General features: G+C 33.1%; 9 non-coding genes across 9 annotated transcripts; all 9 read right to left on the reverse strand.

The window, feature by feature from the left end:
* Window positions 1-220: 220 nt before the first annotated feature.
* On the reverse strand, window positions 221-302 carry TRNAL-AAG (transfer RNA leucine (anticodon AAG)). Its single transcript has one exon. It is a non-coding gene; the product is annotated as a tRNA-Leu (tRNA).
* A 1,340-nt stretch (window positions 303-1,642) lies between these two features.
* Window positions 1,643-1,724, reverse strand: TRNAL-AAG (transfer RNA leucine (anticodon AAG)). The gene has a single exon. It is a non-coding gene; the product is annotated as a tRNA-Leu (tRNA).
* A 1,341-nt stretch (window positions 1,725-3,065) lies between these two features.
* TRNAL-AAG (transfer RNA leucine (anticodon AAG)) lies at window positions 3,066-3,147 on the reverse strand. Its single transcript has one exon. It is a non-coding gene; the product is annotated as a tRNA-Leu (tRNA).
* A 1,340-nt stretch (window positions 3,148-4,487) lies between these two features.
* TRNAL-AAG (transfer RNA leucine (anticodon AAG)) lies at window positions 4,488-4,569 on the reverse strand. The gene has a single exon. It is a non-coding gene; the product is annotated as a tRNA-Leu (tRNA).
* Window positions 4,570-5,909: 1,340 nt separating this feature from the next.
* Window positions 5,910-5,991, reverse strand: TRNAL-AAG (transfer RNA leucine (anticodon AAG)). The gene has a single exon. It is a non-coding gene; the product is annotated as a tRNA-Leu (tRNA).
* Window positions 5,992-7,332: 1,341 nt separating this feature from the next.
* Window positions 7,333-7,414, reverse strand: TRNAL-AAG (transfer RNA leucine (anticodon AAG)). Its single transcript has one exon. It is a non-coding gene; the product is annotated as a tRNA-Leu (tRNA).
* Window positions 7,415-8,754: 1,340 nt separating this feature from the next.
* On the reverse strand, window positions 8,755-8,836 carry TRNAL-AAG (transfer RNA leucine (anticodon AAG)). Its single transcript has one exon. It is a non-coding gene; the product is annotated as a tRNA-Leu (tRNA).
* Window positions 8,837-10,177: 1,341 nt separating this feature from the next.
* Window positions 10,178-10,259, reverse strand: TRNAL-AAG (transfer RNA leucine (anticodon AAG)). Its single transcript has one exon. It is a non-coding gene; the product is annotated as a tRNA-Leu (tRNA).
* A 1,340-nt stretch (window positions 10,260-11,599) lies between these two features.
* Window positions 11,600-11,681, reverse strand: TRNAL-AAG (transfer RNA leucine (anticodon AAG)). The gene has a single exon. It is a non-coding gene; the product is annotated as a tRNA-Leu (tRNA).
* Between the last annotated feature and the right edge of the window lie 5,606 nt (window positions 11,682-17,287).

Consider the following 17,287-nt stretch of genomic DNA (forward strand, 5'->3'; position numbering starts at 1 on the left):
ATTACTTCTAATTACTTCATGCCAACTTAATTTTGGCTCATCTTGACTGTTAGCAGATAACATTTTTAAAACATTTGGGAAGTCTCTTGTAACAATGATGAACTGTTGAGTAGCTAGAGGAATCTTCCACCAACAAATTTCAGCTGGGTAATATCCTTTCTAATGGAAAAAAAGAATCAGTTTGACATCAATAACTGGCCTACTCTTTGTATAATAAATATGGCAGCAGAGGGATTTGAACCCACGCCTCCGAAGAGACTGGAGCCTTAATCCAGCGCCTTACACCCCTCGGCCATGCTACCACATGTGCTTATCATTAGGATAGCTCACAGATCTAGAACATCAAAATTAAAGGTTTTTTTGTTTTAAAGTATTAATTGAAAAGATGTCAGCAAAGGTTAAAAGAAAGTTCATTATTAAACATAAAATCGATGAGAAATTCATATTTTTTTTGAATTGCATTTTGTTTATTTTCATTGAAATAACAAAAGAAATTGAGATGCATGAAGTAGTAAAATATTAGTTCTGATAGGGCACATAATTAATTCATGCAAAATTAAAATTTGAATATCTTTACTGTTAGCAGATATCATTATTTTAAAGGTTTGAGAAGACTGTTGCAACTATGATGAACGGTTTAGAACTCGGTGACTAATGCAGGATACTATCACCATCCTTTTTCAGTTGGTTAATATCTGATCAATCATGAATTGATGATAAATTGTTTTGAACTACTGCATGTGACAGCTTAAGGTGTGCTTCCACCAACCAAATGTAGCTTCTTTCATACCTTATCTACTTTAGGAAACCACTTTGATATAAGTCACTGGATCTTCTCCTTTTCAGTTGGTTAATATCTGATCAATCATCAGTTGATGATAAATTGTTTTAAACTACTGCATGTGACAGGTTAAGGTGTGCTTCCACCAACCAAATTTAGCTTCTTTTATACCTTATCTACTTTAGGAAACCACTTTGATATATATCACTGGATCTTCTCCTTGGAGAATAAATATGGCAGCAGTGGGATTTGATTCCAGCAGCTTGAATAGCTCTGTCATCCTACAACCTGCTGTACACTTTAAAATATTTTAGCTCTCATATCTGGAATGTCATTCAAAACTTTACCCAAAGTCAGGAAAAGCTGAGATAAAATGCAAAAGAAGCCAGGTACATTTAACAAGTAATGATTATATTTGACTTCAAATTTCCTTCATTTAGCGCAACTGATGTATCCAAACAACTTTGAAGTATTATTCAAATGCCTAAAATAGACAGCTGTGAGATTAAAATTTAGAGTGATAGAAAAGTTAGAGAAATCGGAATATAAATCCATCAATTTATACCAATGAGTCACGTTGCCAACATTTCCATCTCTAATTGTATGATAAGACAACTCAGTAATTAAATATTAGTTATGATATTACTTCTAATTACTTCATGCCAACTTAATTTTGGCTCATCTTGACTGTTAGCAGATAACATTTTTAAAACATTTGGGAAGTCTCTTGTAACAATGATGAACTGTTGAGTAGCTAGAGGAATCTTTCACCAACAAATTTCAGCTGGGTAATATCCTATCTAATGGAAAAAAAGAATCACTTTGACATCAATAACTGGCCTACTCTTTGTATAATAAATATGGCAGCAGTGGGATTTGAACCCACGCATCCGAAGAGACTGGAGCCTTAATCCAGTGCCTTAGACCGCTCGGCCATGCTACCACATGTGCTTATCATTAGGATAGCTCACAGATCTAGAACATCAAAATTAAAGGGTTTTTTGTTTTAAAGTATTAATTGAAAAGATGTCAGCAAAGGTTAAAAGAAAGTTCATTATTAAACATAAAATCGATGAGAAATTCATATTTTTTATTGAATTGCATTTTGTTTATTTTCATTGAAATAACAAAAGAAATTGAGATGCATGAAGTAGTAAAATATTAGTTCTGATAGGGCACATAATTAATTCATGCAAAATTAAAATTTGAATATCTTTACTGTTAGCAGATATCATTATTTTAAAGGTTTGAGAAGACTGTTGCAACTATGATGAACGGTTTAGAACTCGGTGACTAATGCAGGATACTATCACCATCCTTTTTCAGTTGGTTAATATCTGATCAATCATGAATTGATGATAAATTGTTTTGAACTACTGCATGTGACAGCTTAAGGTGTGCTTCCACCAACCAAATGTAGCTTCTTTTATACCTTATCTACTTTAGGAAACCACTTTGATATAAGTCACTGGATCTTCTCCTTTTCAGTTGGTTAATATCTGATCAATCATCAGTTGATGATAAATTGTTTTAAACTACTGCATGTGACAGCTTAAGGTGTGCTTCCACCAACCAAATTTAGCTTCTTTTATACCTTATCTACTTTAGGAAACCACTTTGGTATATATCAATGGATCTTCTCCTTGGAGAATAAATATGGCAGCAGTGGGATTTGATTCCAGTGGCTTGAATAGCTCTGTCATCCTACAACCTGCTGTACACTTTAAAATATTTTAGCTCTCATATCTGGAATGTCATTCAAAACTTTACCCAAAGTCAGGAAAAGCTGAGATAAAATGCAAAAGAAGCCAGGTACATTTAACAAGTAATGATTATATTTGACTTCAAATTTCCTTCATTTAGCGCAACTGATGTATCCAAACAACTTTGAAGTATTATTCAAATGCCTAAAATAGACAGCTGTGAGATTAAAATCCAAAGTGATAGGAAAGTTAGAGAAATCGGAATATAAATCCATCAATTTATACCAATGAGTCACGTTGCCAACATTTCCATCTCTAATTGTATGATAAGACAACTCAGTAATTAAATATTAGTGATGATATTACTTCTAGTTACTTCATGCCAACTTAATTTTGGCTCTTCTTGACTGTTAGCAGATAACATTTTTAAAACATTTGGGAAGTCTCTTGTAACAATGATGAACTGTTGAGTAGCTAGAGGAATCTTCCACCAACAAATTTCAGCTGGGTAATATCCTTTCTAATGGAAAAAAAGAATCAGTTTGACATCAATAACAGGCCTACTCTTTGTATAATAAATATGGCAGCAGAGGGATTTGAACCCACGCCTCCGAAGAGACTGGAGCCTTAATCCAGCGCCTTACACCCCTCGGCCATGCTACCACATGTGCTTATCATTAGGATAGCTCACAGATCTAGAACATCAAAATTAAAGGTTTTTTTGTTTTAAAGTATTAATTGAAAAGATGTCAGCAAAGGTTTAAAGAAAGTTCATTATTAAACATAAAATCGATGAGATATTCATATTTTTTATTGAATTGCATTTTGTTTATTTTCATTGAAATAACAAAAGAAATTGAGATGCATGAAGTAGTAAAATATTAGTTCTGATAGGGCACATAATTACTTCATGCAAAATTAAATTTGAATATCTTTACTGTTAGCAGATATCATTATTTTAAAGGTTTGAGAAGACTGTTGCAACTATGATGAACTGTTTAGAACTCGGTGACTAATGCAGGATACTATCACCATCCTTTTTCAGTTGGTTAATATCTGATCAATCATGAATTGATGATAAATTGTTTTGAACTACTGCATGTGACAGCTTAAGGTGTGCTTCCACCAACCAAATGTAGCTTCTTTTATACCTTATCTACTTTAGGAAACCACTTTGATATAAGTCACTGGATCTTCTCCTTTTCAGTTGGTTAATATCTGATCAATCATCAGTTGATGATAAATTGTTTTAAACTACTGCATGTGACAGCTTAAGGTGTGCTTCCACCAACCAAATTTAGCTTCTTTTATACCTTATCTACTTTAGGAAACCACTTTGGTATATATCAATGGATCTTCTCCTTGGAGAATAAATATGGCAGCAGTGGGATTTGATTCCAGTGGCTTGAATAGCTCTGTCATCCTACAACCTGCTGTACACTTTAAAATATTTTAGCTCTCATATCTGGAATGTCATTCAAAACTTTACCCAAAGTCAGGAAAAGCTGAGATAAAATGCAAAAGAAGCCAGGTACATTTAACAAGTAATGATTATATTTGACTTCAAATTTCCTTCATTTAGCGCAACTGATGTATCCAAACAACTTTGAAGTATTATTCAAATGCCTAAAATAGACAGCTGTGAGATTAAAATCCAAAGTGATAGGAAAGTTAGAGAAATCGGAATATAAATCCATCAATTTATACCAATGAGTCACGTTGCCAACATTTCCATCTCTAATTGTATGATAAGACCACTCAGTAATTAAATATTAGTTATGATATTACTTCTAATTACTTCATGCCAACTTAATTTTGGCTCATCTTGACTGTTAGCAGATAACATTTTTAAAACATTTGGGAAGTCTCTTGTAACAATGATGAACTGTTGAGTAGCTAGAGGAATCTTCCACCAACAAATTTCAGCTGGGTAATATCCTTTCTAATGGAAAAAAAGAATCAGTTTGACATCAATAACTGGCCTACTCTTTGTATAATAAATATGGCAGCAGAGGGATTTGAACCCACGCCTCCGAAGAGACTGGAGCCTTAATCCAGCGCCTTACACCCCTCGGCCATGCTACCACATGTGCTTATCATTAGGATAGCTCACAGATCTAGAACATCAAAATTAAAGGTTTTTTTGTTTTAAAGTATTAATTGAAAAGATGTCAGCAAAGGTTAAAAGAAAGTTCATTATTAAACATAAAATCGATGAGAAATTCATATTTTTTTTGAATTGCATTTTGTTTATTTTCATTGAAATAACAAAAGAAATTGAGATGCATGAAGTAGTAAAATATTAGTTCTGATAGGGCACATAATTAATTCATGCAAAATTAAAATTTGAATATCTTTACTGTTAGCAGATATCATTATTTTAAAGGTTTGAGAAGACTGTTGCAACTATGATGAACGGTTTAGAACTCGGTGACTAATGCAGGATACTATCACCATCCTTTTTCAGTTGGTTAATATCTGATCAATCATGAATTGATGATAAATTGTTTTGAACTACTGCATGTGACAGCTTAAGGTGTGCTTCCACCAACCAAATGTAGCTTCTTTCATACCTTATCTACTTTAGGAAACCACTTTGATATAAGTCACTGGATCTTCTCCTTTTCAGTTGGTTAATATCTGATCAATCATCAGTTGATGATAAATTGTTTTAAACTACTGCATGTGACAGGTTAAGGTGTGCTTCCACCAACCAAATTTAGCTTCTTTTATACCTTATCTACTTTAGGAAACCACTTTGATATATATCACTGGATCTTCTCCTTGGAGAATAAATATGGCAGCAGTGGGATTTGATTCCAGCAGCTTGAATAGCTCTGTCATCCTACAACCTGCTGTACACTTTAAAATATTTTAGCTCTCATATCTGGAATGTCATTCAAAACTTTACCCAAAGTCAGGAAAAGCTGAGATAAAATGCAAAAGAAGCCAGGTACATTTAACAAGTAATGATTATATTTGACTTCAAATTTCCTTCATTTAGCGCAACTGATGTATCCAAACAACTTTGAAGTATTATTCAAATGCCTAAAATAGACAGCTGTGAGATTAAAATTTAGAGTGATAGAAAAGTTAGAGAAATCGGAATATAAATCCATCAATTTATACCAATGAGTCACGTTGCCAACATTTCCATCTCTAATTGTATGATAAGACAACTCAGTAATTAAATATTAGTTATGATATTACTTCTAATTACTTCATGCCAACTTAATTTTGGCTCATCTTGACTGTTAGCAGATAACATTTTTAAAACATTTGGGAAGTCTCTTGTAACAATGATGAACTGTTGAGTAGCTAGAGGAATCTTTCACCAACAAATTTCAGCTGGGTAATATCCTATCTAATGGAAAAAAAGAATCACTTTGACATCAATAACTGGCCTACTCTTTGTATAATAAATATGGCAGCAGTGGGATTTGAACCCACGCATCCGAAGAGACTGGAGCCTTAATCCAGTGCCTTAGACCGCTCGGCCATGCTACCACATGTGCTTATCATTAGGATAGCTCACAGATCTAGAACATCAAAATTAAAGGGTTTTTTGTTTTAAAGTATTAATTGAAAAGATGTCAGCAAAGGTTAAAAGAAAGTTCATTATTAAACATAAAATCGATGAGAAATTCATATTTTTTATTGAATTGCATTTTGTTTATTTTCATTGAAATAACAAAAGAAATTGAGATGCATGAAGTAGTAAAATATTAGTTCTGATAGGGCACATAATTAATTCATGCAAAATTAAAATTTGAATATCTTTACTGTTAGCAGATATCATTATTTTAAAGGTTTGAGAAGACTGTTGCAACTATGATGAACGGTTTAGAACTCGGTGACTAATGCAGGATACTATCACCATCCTTTTTCAGTTGGTTAATATCTGATCAATCATGAATTGATGATAAATTGTTTTGAACTACTGCATGTGACAGCTTAAGGTGTGCTTCCACCAACCAAATGTAGCTTCTTTTATACCTTATCTACTTTAGGAAACCACTTTGATATAAGTCACTGGATCTTCTCCTTTTCAGTTGGTTAATATCTGATCAATCATCAGTTGATGATAAATTGTTTTAAACTACTGCATGTGACAGCTTAAGGTGTGCTTCCACCAACCAAATATAGCTTCTTTTATACCTTATCTACTTTAGGAAACCACTTTGGTATATATCAATGGATCTTCTCCTTGGAGAATAAATATGGCAGCAGTGGGATTTGATTCCAGTGGCTTGAATAGCTCTGTCATCCTACAACCTGCTGTACACTTTAAAATATTTTAGCTCTCATATCTGGAATGTCATTCAAAACTTTACCCAAAGTCAGGAAAAGCTGAGATAAAATGCAAAAGAAGCCAGGTACATTTAACAAGTAATGATTATATTTGACTTCAAATTTCCTTCATTTAGCGCAACTGATGTATCCAAACAACTTTGAAGTATTATTCAAATGCCTAAAATAGACAGCTGTGAGATTAAAATCCAAAGTGATAGGAAAGTTAGAGAAATCGGAATATAAATCCATCAATTTATACCAATGAGTCACGTTGCCAACATTTCCATCTCTAATTGTATGATAAGACCACTCAGTAATTAAATATTAGTTATGATATTACTTCTAATTACTTCATGCCAACTTAATTTTGGCTCATCTTGACTGTTAGCAGATAACATTTTTAAAACATTTGGGAAGTCTCTTGTAACAATGATGAACTGTTGAGTAGCTAGAGGAATCTTCCACCAACAAATTTCAGCTGGGTAATATCCTTTCTAATGGAAAAAAAGAATCAGTTTGACATCAATAACTGGCCTACTCTTTGTATAATAAATATGGCAGCAGAGGGATTTGAACCCACGCCTCCGAAGAGACTGGAGCCTTAATCCAGCGCCTTACACCCCTCGGCCATGCTACCACATGTGCTTATCATTAGGATAGCTCACAGATCTAGAACATCAAAATTAAAGGTTTTTTTGTTTTAAAGTATTAATTGAAAAGATGTCAGCAAAGGTTAAAAGAAAGTTCATTATTAAACATAAAATCGATGAGAAATTCATATTTTTTTTGAATTGCATTTTGTTTATTTTCATTGAAATAACAAAAGAAATTGAGATGCATGAAGTAGTAAAATATTAGTTCTGATAGGGCACATAATTAATTCATGCAAAATTAAAATTTGAATATCTTTACTGTTAGCAGATATCATTATTTTAAAGGTTTGAGAAGACTGTTGCAACTATGATGAACGGTTTAGAACTCGGTGACTAATGCAGGATACTATCACCATCCTTTTTCAGTTGGTTAATATCTGATCAATCATGAATTGATGATAAATTGTTTTGAACTACTGCATGTGACAGCTTAAGGTGTGCTTCCACCAACCAAATGTAGCTTCTTTCATACCTTATCTACTTTAGGAAACCACTTTGATATAAGTCACTGGATCTTCTCCTTTTCAGTTGGTTAATATCTGATCAATCATCAGTTGATGATAAATTGTTTTAAACTACTGCATGTGACAGGTTAAGGTGTGCTTCCACCAACCAAATTTAGCTTCTTTTATACCTTATCTACTTTAGGAAACCACTTTGATATATATCACTGGATCTTCTCCTTGGAGAATAAATATGGCAGCAGTGGGATTTGATTCCAGCAGCTTGAATAGCTCTGTCATCCTACAACCTGCTGTACACTTTAAAATATTTTAGCTCTCATATCTGGAATGTCATTCAAAACTTTACCCAAAGTCAGGAAAAGCTGAGATAAAATGCAAAAGAAGCCAGGTACATTTAACAAGTAATGATTATATTTGACTTCAAATTTCCTTCATTTAGCGCAACTGATGTATCCAAACAACTTTGAAGTATTATTCAAATGCCTAAAATAGACAGCTGTGAGATTAAAATTTAGAGTGATAGAAAAGTTAGAGAAATCGGAATATAAATCCATCAATTTATACCAATGAGTCACGTTGCCAACATTTCCATCTCTAATTGTATGATAAGACAACTCAGTAATTAAATATTAGTTATGATATTACTTCTAATTACTTCATGCCAACTTAATTTTGGCTCATCTTGACTGTTAGCAGATAACATTTTTAAAACATTTGGGAAGTCTCTTGTAACAATGATGAACTGTTGAGTAGCTAGAGGAATCTTTCACCAACAAATTTCAGCTGGGTAATATCCTATCTAATGGAAAAAAAGAATCACTTTGACATCAATAACTGGCCTACTCTTTGTATAATAAATATGGCAGCAGTGGGATTTGAACCCACGCATCCGAAGAGACTGGAGCCTTAATCCAGTGCCTTAGACCGCTCGGCCATGCTACCACATGTGCTTATCATTAGGATAGCTCACAGATCTAGAACATCAAAATTAAAGGGTTTTTTGTTTTAAAGTATTAATTGAAAAGATGTCAGCAAAGGTTAAAAGAAAGTTCATTATTAAACATAAAATCGATGAGAAATTCATATTTTTTATTGAATTGCATTTTGTTTATTTTCATTGAAATAACAAAAGAAATTGAGATGCATGAAGTAGTAAAATATTAGTTCTGATAGGGCACATAATTAATTCATGCAAAATTAAAATTTGAATATCTTTACTGTTAGCAGATATCATTATTTTAAAGGTTTGAGAAGACTGTTGCAACTATGATGAACGGTTTAGAACTCGGTGACTAATGCAGGATACTATCACCATCCTTTTTCAGTTGGTTAATATCTGATCAATCATGAATTGATGATAAATTGTTTTGAACTACTGCATGTGACAGCTTAAGGTGTGCTTCCACCAACCAAATGTAGCTTCTTTTATACCTTATCTACTTTAGGAAACCACTTTGATATAAGTCACTGGATCTTCTCCTTTTCAGTTGGTTAATATCTGATCAATCATCAGTTGATGATAAATTGTTTTAAACTACTGCATGTGACAGGTTAAGGTGTGCTTCCACCAACCAAATTTAGCTTCTTTTATACCTTATCTACTTTAGGAAACCACTTTGATATATATCACTGGATCTTCTCCTTGGAGAATAAATATGGCAGCAGTGGGATTTGATTCCTGTGGCTTGAATAGCTCTGTCATCCGACAACCTGCTGTACACTTTAAAATATTTTAGCTCTCATATCTGGAATGTCATTCAAAACTTTACCCAAAGTCAGGAAAAGCTGAGATAAAATGCAAAAGAAGCCAGGTACATTTAACAAGTAATGATTATATTTGACTTCAAATTTCCTTCATTTAGCGCAACTGATGTATCCAAACAACTTTGAAGTATTATTCAAATGCCTAAAATAGACAGCTGTGAGATTAAAATCCAGAGTGATAGAAAAGTTAGAGAAATCGGAATATAAATCCATCAATTTATACCAATGAGTCACGTTGCCAACATTTCCATCTCTAATTGTATGATAAGACAACTCAGTAATTAAATATTAGTGATGATATTACTTCTAGTTACTTCATGCCAACTTAATTTTGGCTCTTCTTGACTGTTAGCAGATAACATTTTTAAAACATTTGGGAAGTCTCTTGTAACAATGATGAACTGTTGAGTAGCTAGAGGAATCTTCCACCAACAAATTTCAGCTGGGTAATATCCTTTCTAATGGAAAAAAAGAATCAGTTTGACATCAATAACAGGCCTACTCTTTGTATAATAAATATGGCAGCAGAGGGATTTGAACCCACGCCTCCGAAGAGACTGGAGCCTTAATCCAGCGCCTTACACCCCTCGGCCATGCTACCACATGTGCTTATCATTAGGATAGCTCACAGATCTAGAACATCAAAATTAAAGGTTTTTTTGTTTTAAAGTATTAATTGAAAAGATGTCAGCAAAGGTTAAAAGAAAGTTCATTATTAAACATAAAATCGATGAGAAATTCATATTTTTTTTGAATTGCATTTTGTTTATTTTCATTGAAATAACAAAAGAAATTGAGATGCATGAAGTAGTAAAATATTAGTTCTGATAGGGCACATAATTAATTCATGCAAAATTAAAATTTGAATATCTTTACTGTTAGCAGATATCATTATTTTAAAGGTTTGAGAAGACTGTTGCAACTATGATGAACGGTTTAGAACTCGGTGACTAATGCAGGATACTATCACCATCCTTTTTCAGTTGGTTAATATCTGATCAATCATGAATTGATGATAAATTGTTTTGAACTACTGCATGTGACAGCTTAAGGTGTGCTTCCACCAACCAAATGTAGCTTCTTTCATACCTTATCTACTTTAGGAAACCACTTTGATATAAGTCACTGGATCTTCTCCTTTTCAGTTGGTTAATATCTGATCAATCATCAGTTGATGATAAATTGTTTTAAACTACTGCATGTGACAGGTTAAGGTGTGCTTCCACCAACCAAATTTAGCTTCTTTTATACCTTATCTACTTTAGGAAACCACTTTGGTATATATCACTGGATCTTCTCCTTGGAGAATAAATATGGCAGCAGTGGGATTTGATTCCAGTGGCTTGAATAGCTCTGTCATCCTACAACCTGCTGTACACTTTAAAATATTTTAGCTCTCATATCTGGAATGTCATTCAAAACTTTACCCAAAGTCAGGAAAAGCTGAGATAAAATGCAAAAGAAGCCAGGTACATTTAACAAGTAATGATTATATTTGACTTCAAATTTCCTTCATTTAGCGCAACTGATGTATCCAAACAACTTTGAAGTATTATTCAAATGCCTAAAATAGACAGCTGTGAGATTAAAATTTAGAGTGATAGAAAAGTTAGAGAAATCGGAATATAAATCCATCAATTTATACCAATGAGTCACGTTGCCAACATTTCCATCTCTAATTGTATGATAAGACAACTCAGTAATTAAATATTAGTTATGATATTACTTCTAATTACTTCATGCCAACTTAATTTTGGCTCATCTTGACTGTTAGCAGATAACATTTTTAAAACATTTGGGAAGTCTCTTGTAACAATGATGAACTGTTGAGTAGCTAGAGGAATCTTTCACCAACAAATTTCAGCTGGGTAATATCCTATCTAATGGAAAAAAAGAATCACTTTGACATCAATAACTGGCCTACTCTTTGTATAATAAATATGGCAGCAGTGGGATTTGAACCCACGCATCCGAAGAGACTGGAGCCTTAATCCAGTGCCTTAGACCGCTCGGCCATGCTACCACATGTGCTTATCATTAGGATAGCTCACAGATCTAGAACATCAAAATTAAAGGGTTTTTTGTTTTAAAGTATTAATTGAAAAGATGTCAGCAAAGGTTAAAAGAAAGTTCATTATTAAACATAAAATCGATGAGAAATTCATATTTTTTATTGAATTGCATTTTGTTTATTTTCATTGAAATAACAAAAGAAATTGAGATGCATGAAGTAGTAAAATATTAGTTCTGATAGGGCACATAATTAATTCATGCAAAATTAAAATTTGAATATCTTTACTGTTAGCAGATATCATTATTTTAAAGGTTTGAGAAGACTGTTGCAACTATGATGAACGGTTTAGAACTCGGTGACTAATGCAGGATACTATCACCATCCTTTTTCAGTTGGTTAATATCTGATCAATCATGAATTGATGATAAATTGTTTTGAACTACTGCATGTGACAGCTTAAGGTGTGCTTCCACCAACCAAATGTAGCTTCTTTTATACCTTATCTACTTTAGGAAACCACTTTGATATAAGTCACTGGATCTTCTCCTTTTCAGTTGGTTAATATCTGATCAATCATCAGTTGATGATAAATTGTTTTAAACTACTGCATGTGACAGGTTAAGGTGTGCTTCCACCAACCAAATTTAGCTTCTTTTATACCTTATCTACTTTAGGAAACCACTTTGATATATATCACTGGATCTTCTCCTTGGAGAATAAATATGGCAGCAGTGGGATTTGATTCCTGTGGCTTGAATAGCTCTGTCATCCGACAACCTGCTGTACACTTTAAAATATTTTAGCTCTCATATCTGGAATGTCATTCAAAACTTTACCCAAAGTCAGGAAAAGCTGAGATAAAATGCAAAAGAAGCCAGGTACATTTAACAAGTAATGATTATATTTGACTTCAAATTTCCTTCATTTAGCACAACTGATGTATCCAAACAACTTTGAAGTATTATTCAAATGCCTAAAATAGACAGCTGTGAGATTAAAATCCAGAGTGATAGAAAAGTTAGAGAAATCGGAATATAAATCCATCAATTTATACCAATGAGTCACGTTGCCAACATTTCCATCTCTAATTGTATGATAAGACAACTCAGTAATTAAATATTAGTGATGATATTACTTCTAGTTACTTCATGCCAACTTAATTTTGGCTCTTCTTGACTGTTAGCAGATAACATTTTTAAAACATTTGGGAAGTCTCTTGTAACAATGATGAACTGTTGAGTAGCTAGAGGAATCTTCCACCAACAAATTTCAGGTGGGTAATATCCTTTCTAATGGAAAAAAAGAATCAGTTTGACATCAATAACAGGCCTACTCTTTGTATAATAAATATGGCAGCAGAGGGATTTGAACCCACGCCTCCGAAGAGACTAGAGCCTTAATCCAGCGCCTTACACCCCTCGGCCATGCTACCACATGTGCTTATCATTAGGATAGCTCACAGATCTAGAACATCAAAATTAAAGGTTTTTTTGTTTTAAAGTATTAATTGAAAAGATGTCAGCAAAGGTTAAAAGAAAGTTCATTATTAAACATAAAATCGATGAGAAATTCATATTTTTTTTGAATTGCATTTTGTTTATTTTCATTGAAATAACAAAAGAAATTGAGATGCATGAAGTAGTAAAATATTAGTTCTGATAGGGCACATAATTAATTCATGCAAAATTAAAATTTGAATATCTTTACTGTTAGCAGATATCATTATTTTAAAGGTTTGAGAAGACTGTTGCAACTATGATGAACGGTTTAGAACTCGGTGACTAATGCAGGATACTATCACCATCCTTTTTCAGTTGGTTAATATCTGATCAATCATGAATTGATGATAAATTGTTTTGAACTACTGCATGTGACAGCTTAAGGTGTGCTTCCACCAACCAAATGTAGCTTCTTTCATACCTTATCTACTTTAGGAAACCACTTTGATATAAGTCACTGGATCTTCTCCTTTTCAGTTGGTTAATATCTGATCAATCATCAGTTGATGATAAATTGTTTTAAACTACTGCATGTGACAGGTTAAGGTGTGCTTCCACCAACCAAATTTAGCTTCTTTTATACCTTATCTACTTTAGGAAACCACTTTGGTATATATCACTGGATCTTCTCCTTGGAGAATAAATATGGCAGCAGTGGGATTTGATTCCAGTGGCTTGAATAGCTCTGTCATCCTACAACCTGCTGTACACTTTAAAATATTTTAGCTCTCATATCTGGAATGTCATTCAAAACTTTACCCAAAGTCAGGAAAAGCTGAGATAAAATGCAAAAGAAGCCAGGTACATTTAACAAGTAATGATTATATTTGACTTAAAATTTCCTTCATTTAGCGCAACTGATGTATCCAAACAAATTTGAAGTATTATTCAAATGCCTAAAACAGACAGCTGTGAGATTAAAATCCAAAGTGATAGGAAAGTTAGAGAAATCGGAATATAAATCCATCAATTTATACCAATGAGTCACGTTGCCAACATTTCCATCTCTAATTGTATGATAAGACCACTCAGTAATTAAATATTAGTTATGATATTACTTCTAATTACTTCATGCCAACTTAATTTTGGCTCATCTTGACTGTTAGCAGATAACATTTTTAAAACATTTGGGAAGTCTCTTGTAACAATGATGAACTGTTGAGTAGCTAGAGGAATCTTCCACCAACAAATTTCAGCTGGGTAATATCCTTTCTAATGGAAAAAAAGAATCAGTTTGACATCAATAACTGGCCTACTTTTTGTATAATAAATATAGCAACAGAGGGATTTGAACCCACGCCTCCGAAGACACTGGAGCCTTAATCCAGCGCCTTAGACCGCTCGGCCATGCTACCACATGTGCTTATCATTAGGATAGCTCACAGATCTAGAACATCACAATTAAAGGGTTTTTTGTTTTAAAGTAGTAATTGAAAAGATGTCAGCAAAGGTTAAATGAAAGTTCATTATTAAACATAAAATCGATGAGAAATTCATATTTTTTATTGAATTGCATTTTGTTTATTTTCATTGAAATAACAAAAGAAATTGAGATGCATGAAGTAGTAAAATATTAGTTCTGATAGGGCACATAATTAGTTCATGCAAAAGTAAAATTTGAATATCTTTACTGTTAGCAGATACAATTATTTTAAAGGTTTGAGAAGACTGTTGCAACTATGATGAACTGTTTAGTACTCGGTGACTAATGCAGGACACTATCACCATCCTTTTTCAGTTGGTTAATATCTGATCAATCATGAATTGATGATAAATTGTTTTGAACTACTGCATGTGACAGCTTAAGGTGTGCTTCCACCAACCAAATGTAGCTTCTTTCATACCTTATATACTTTAGGAAACCACTTTGATATAAGTCACTGGATCTTCTCCTTTTCAGTTGGTTAATATCTGATCAATCATCAGTTGATGATAAATTGTTTTAAACTACTGCATGTGACAGCTTAAGGTGTGCTTCCACCAACCAAATTTAGCTTCTTTTATACCTTATATAGATTAGGAAACCACTTTGGTATATATCACTGGATCTTCTCCTTGGAGAATAAATATGGCAGCAGTGGGATTTGATTCCAGTGGCTTGAATAGCTCTGTCATCCTACAACCTGCTGTACACTTTAAAATATTTTAGCTCTCATATCTGGAATGTCATTCAAAACTTTACCCAAAGTCAGGAAAAGCTGAGATAAAATGCAAAAGAAGCCAGGTACATTTAACAAGTAATGATTATATTTGACTTCAAATTTCCTTCATTTAGCGCAACTGATGTATCCAAACAACTTTGAAGTATTATTCAAATGCCTAAAATAGACAGCTGTGAGATTAAAATCCAAAGTGATAGGAAAGTTAGAGAAATCGGAATATAAATCCATCAATTTATACCAATGAGTCACGTTGCCAACATTTCCATCTCTAATTGTATGATAAGACCACTCAGTAATTAAATATTAGTTATGATATTACTTCTAATTACTTCATGCCAACTTAATTTTGGCTCATCTTGACAGTTAGCAGATAACATTTTTAAAACATTTGGGAAGTCTCTTGTAACAATGATGAACTGTTGAGTAGCTAGAGGAATCTTCCACCAACAAATTTCAGCTGGGTAATATCCTTTCTAATGGAAAAAAAGAATCAGTTTGACATCAATAACTGGCTTACTTTTTGTATAATAAATATGGCAGCAGAGGGATTTGAACCCACGCCTCCGAAGAGACTGGAGACTTAATCCAGCGCCTTAGACCGCTCGGCCATGCTACCACATGTGCTTATCATTAGGATAGCTCACAGATCTAGAACATCACAATTAAAGGGTTTTTTGTTTTAAAGTAGTAATTGAAAAGATGTCAGCAAAGGTTAAATGAAAGTTCATTATTAAACATAAAATCGATGAGAAATTCATATTTTTTATTGAATTGCATTTTGTTTATTTTCATTGAAATAACACAAGAAATTGAGATGCATGAAGTAGTAAAATATTAGTCCTGATAGGGCACATAATTAGTTCATGCAAAAGTAAAATTTGAATATCTTTACTGTTAGCAGATATAATTATTTTAAAGGTTTGAGAAGACTGTTGCAACTATGATGAACTGTTTAGAACTCGGTGACTAATGCAGGATACTATCACCATCCTTTTTCCGTTGGTTAATATCTGATCAATCATGAATTGATGATAAATTGTTTTGAACTACTGCATGTGACAGCTTAAGGTGTGCTTCCACCAACCAAATGTAGCTTCTTTCATACCTTATCTACTTTAGGAAACCACTTTGATATAAGTCACTGGATCTTCTCCTTTTCAGTTGGTTAATATCTGATCAATCATCAGTTGATGATAAATTGTTTTAAACTACTGCATGTGACAGCTTAAGGTGTGCTTCCACCAACCAAATTTAGCTTCTTTTATACCTTATCTACTTTAGGAAACCACTTTGATATATATCACTGGATCTTCTCCTTGGACAATAAATATGGCAGCAGTGGGATTTGATTCCAGCAGCTTGAATAGCTCTGTCATCCTACAACCTGCTGTACACTTTAAAATATTTTAGCTCTCATATCTGGAATGTCATTCAAAACTTTACCCAAAGTCAGGAAAAGCTGAGATAAAATGCAAAAGAAGCCAGGTACATTTAACAAGTAATGATTATATTTGACTTCAAATTTCCTTCATTTAGCGCAACTGATGTATCCAAACAACTTTGAAGTATTATTCAAATGCCTAAAATAGACAGCTGTGAGATTAAAATTTAGAGTGATAGGAAAGTTAGAGAAATCGGAATATAAATCCATCAATTTATACCAATGAGTCACGTTGCCAACATTTCCATCTCTAATTGTATGATAAGACCACTCAGTAATTAAATATTAGTTATGATATTACTTCTAATTACTTCATGCCAACTTAATTTTGGCTCATCTTGACTGTTAGCAGATAACATTTTTAAAACATTTGGGAAGTCTCTTGTAACAATGATGAACTGTTGAGTAGCTAGAGGAATCTTCCACCAACAAATTTCAGCTGGGTAATATCCTTTCTAATGGAAAAAAAGAATCAGTTTGACATCAATAACTGGCCTACTTTTTGTATAATAA

Source organism: Taudactylus pleione, unplaced genomic scaffold (assembly GCF_031769625.1).
Source record: "Taudactylus pleione unplaced genomic scaffold, aTauple2 ptg000016l, whole genome shotgun sequence".
Taxonomy (NCBI): Eukaryota; Metazoa; Chordata; class Amphibia; order Anura; family Myobatrachidae; genus Taudactylus; species Taudactylus pleione.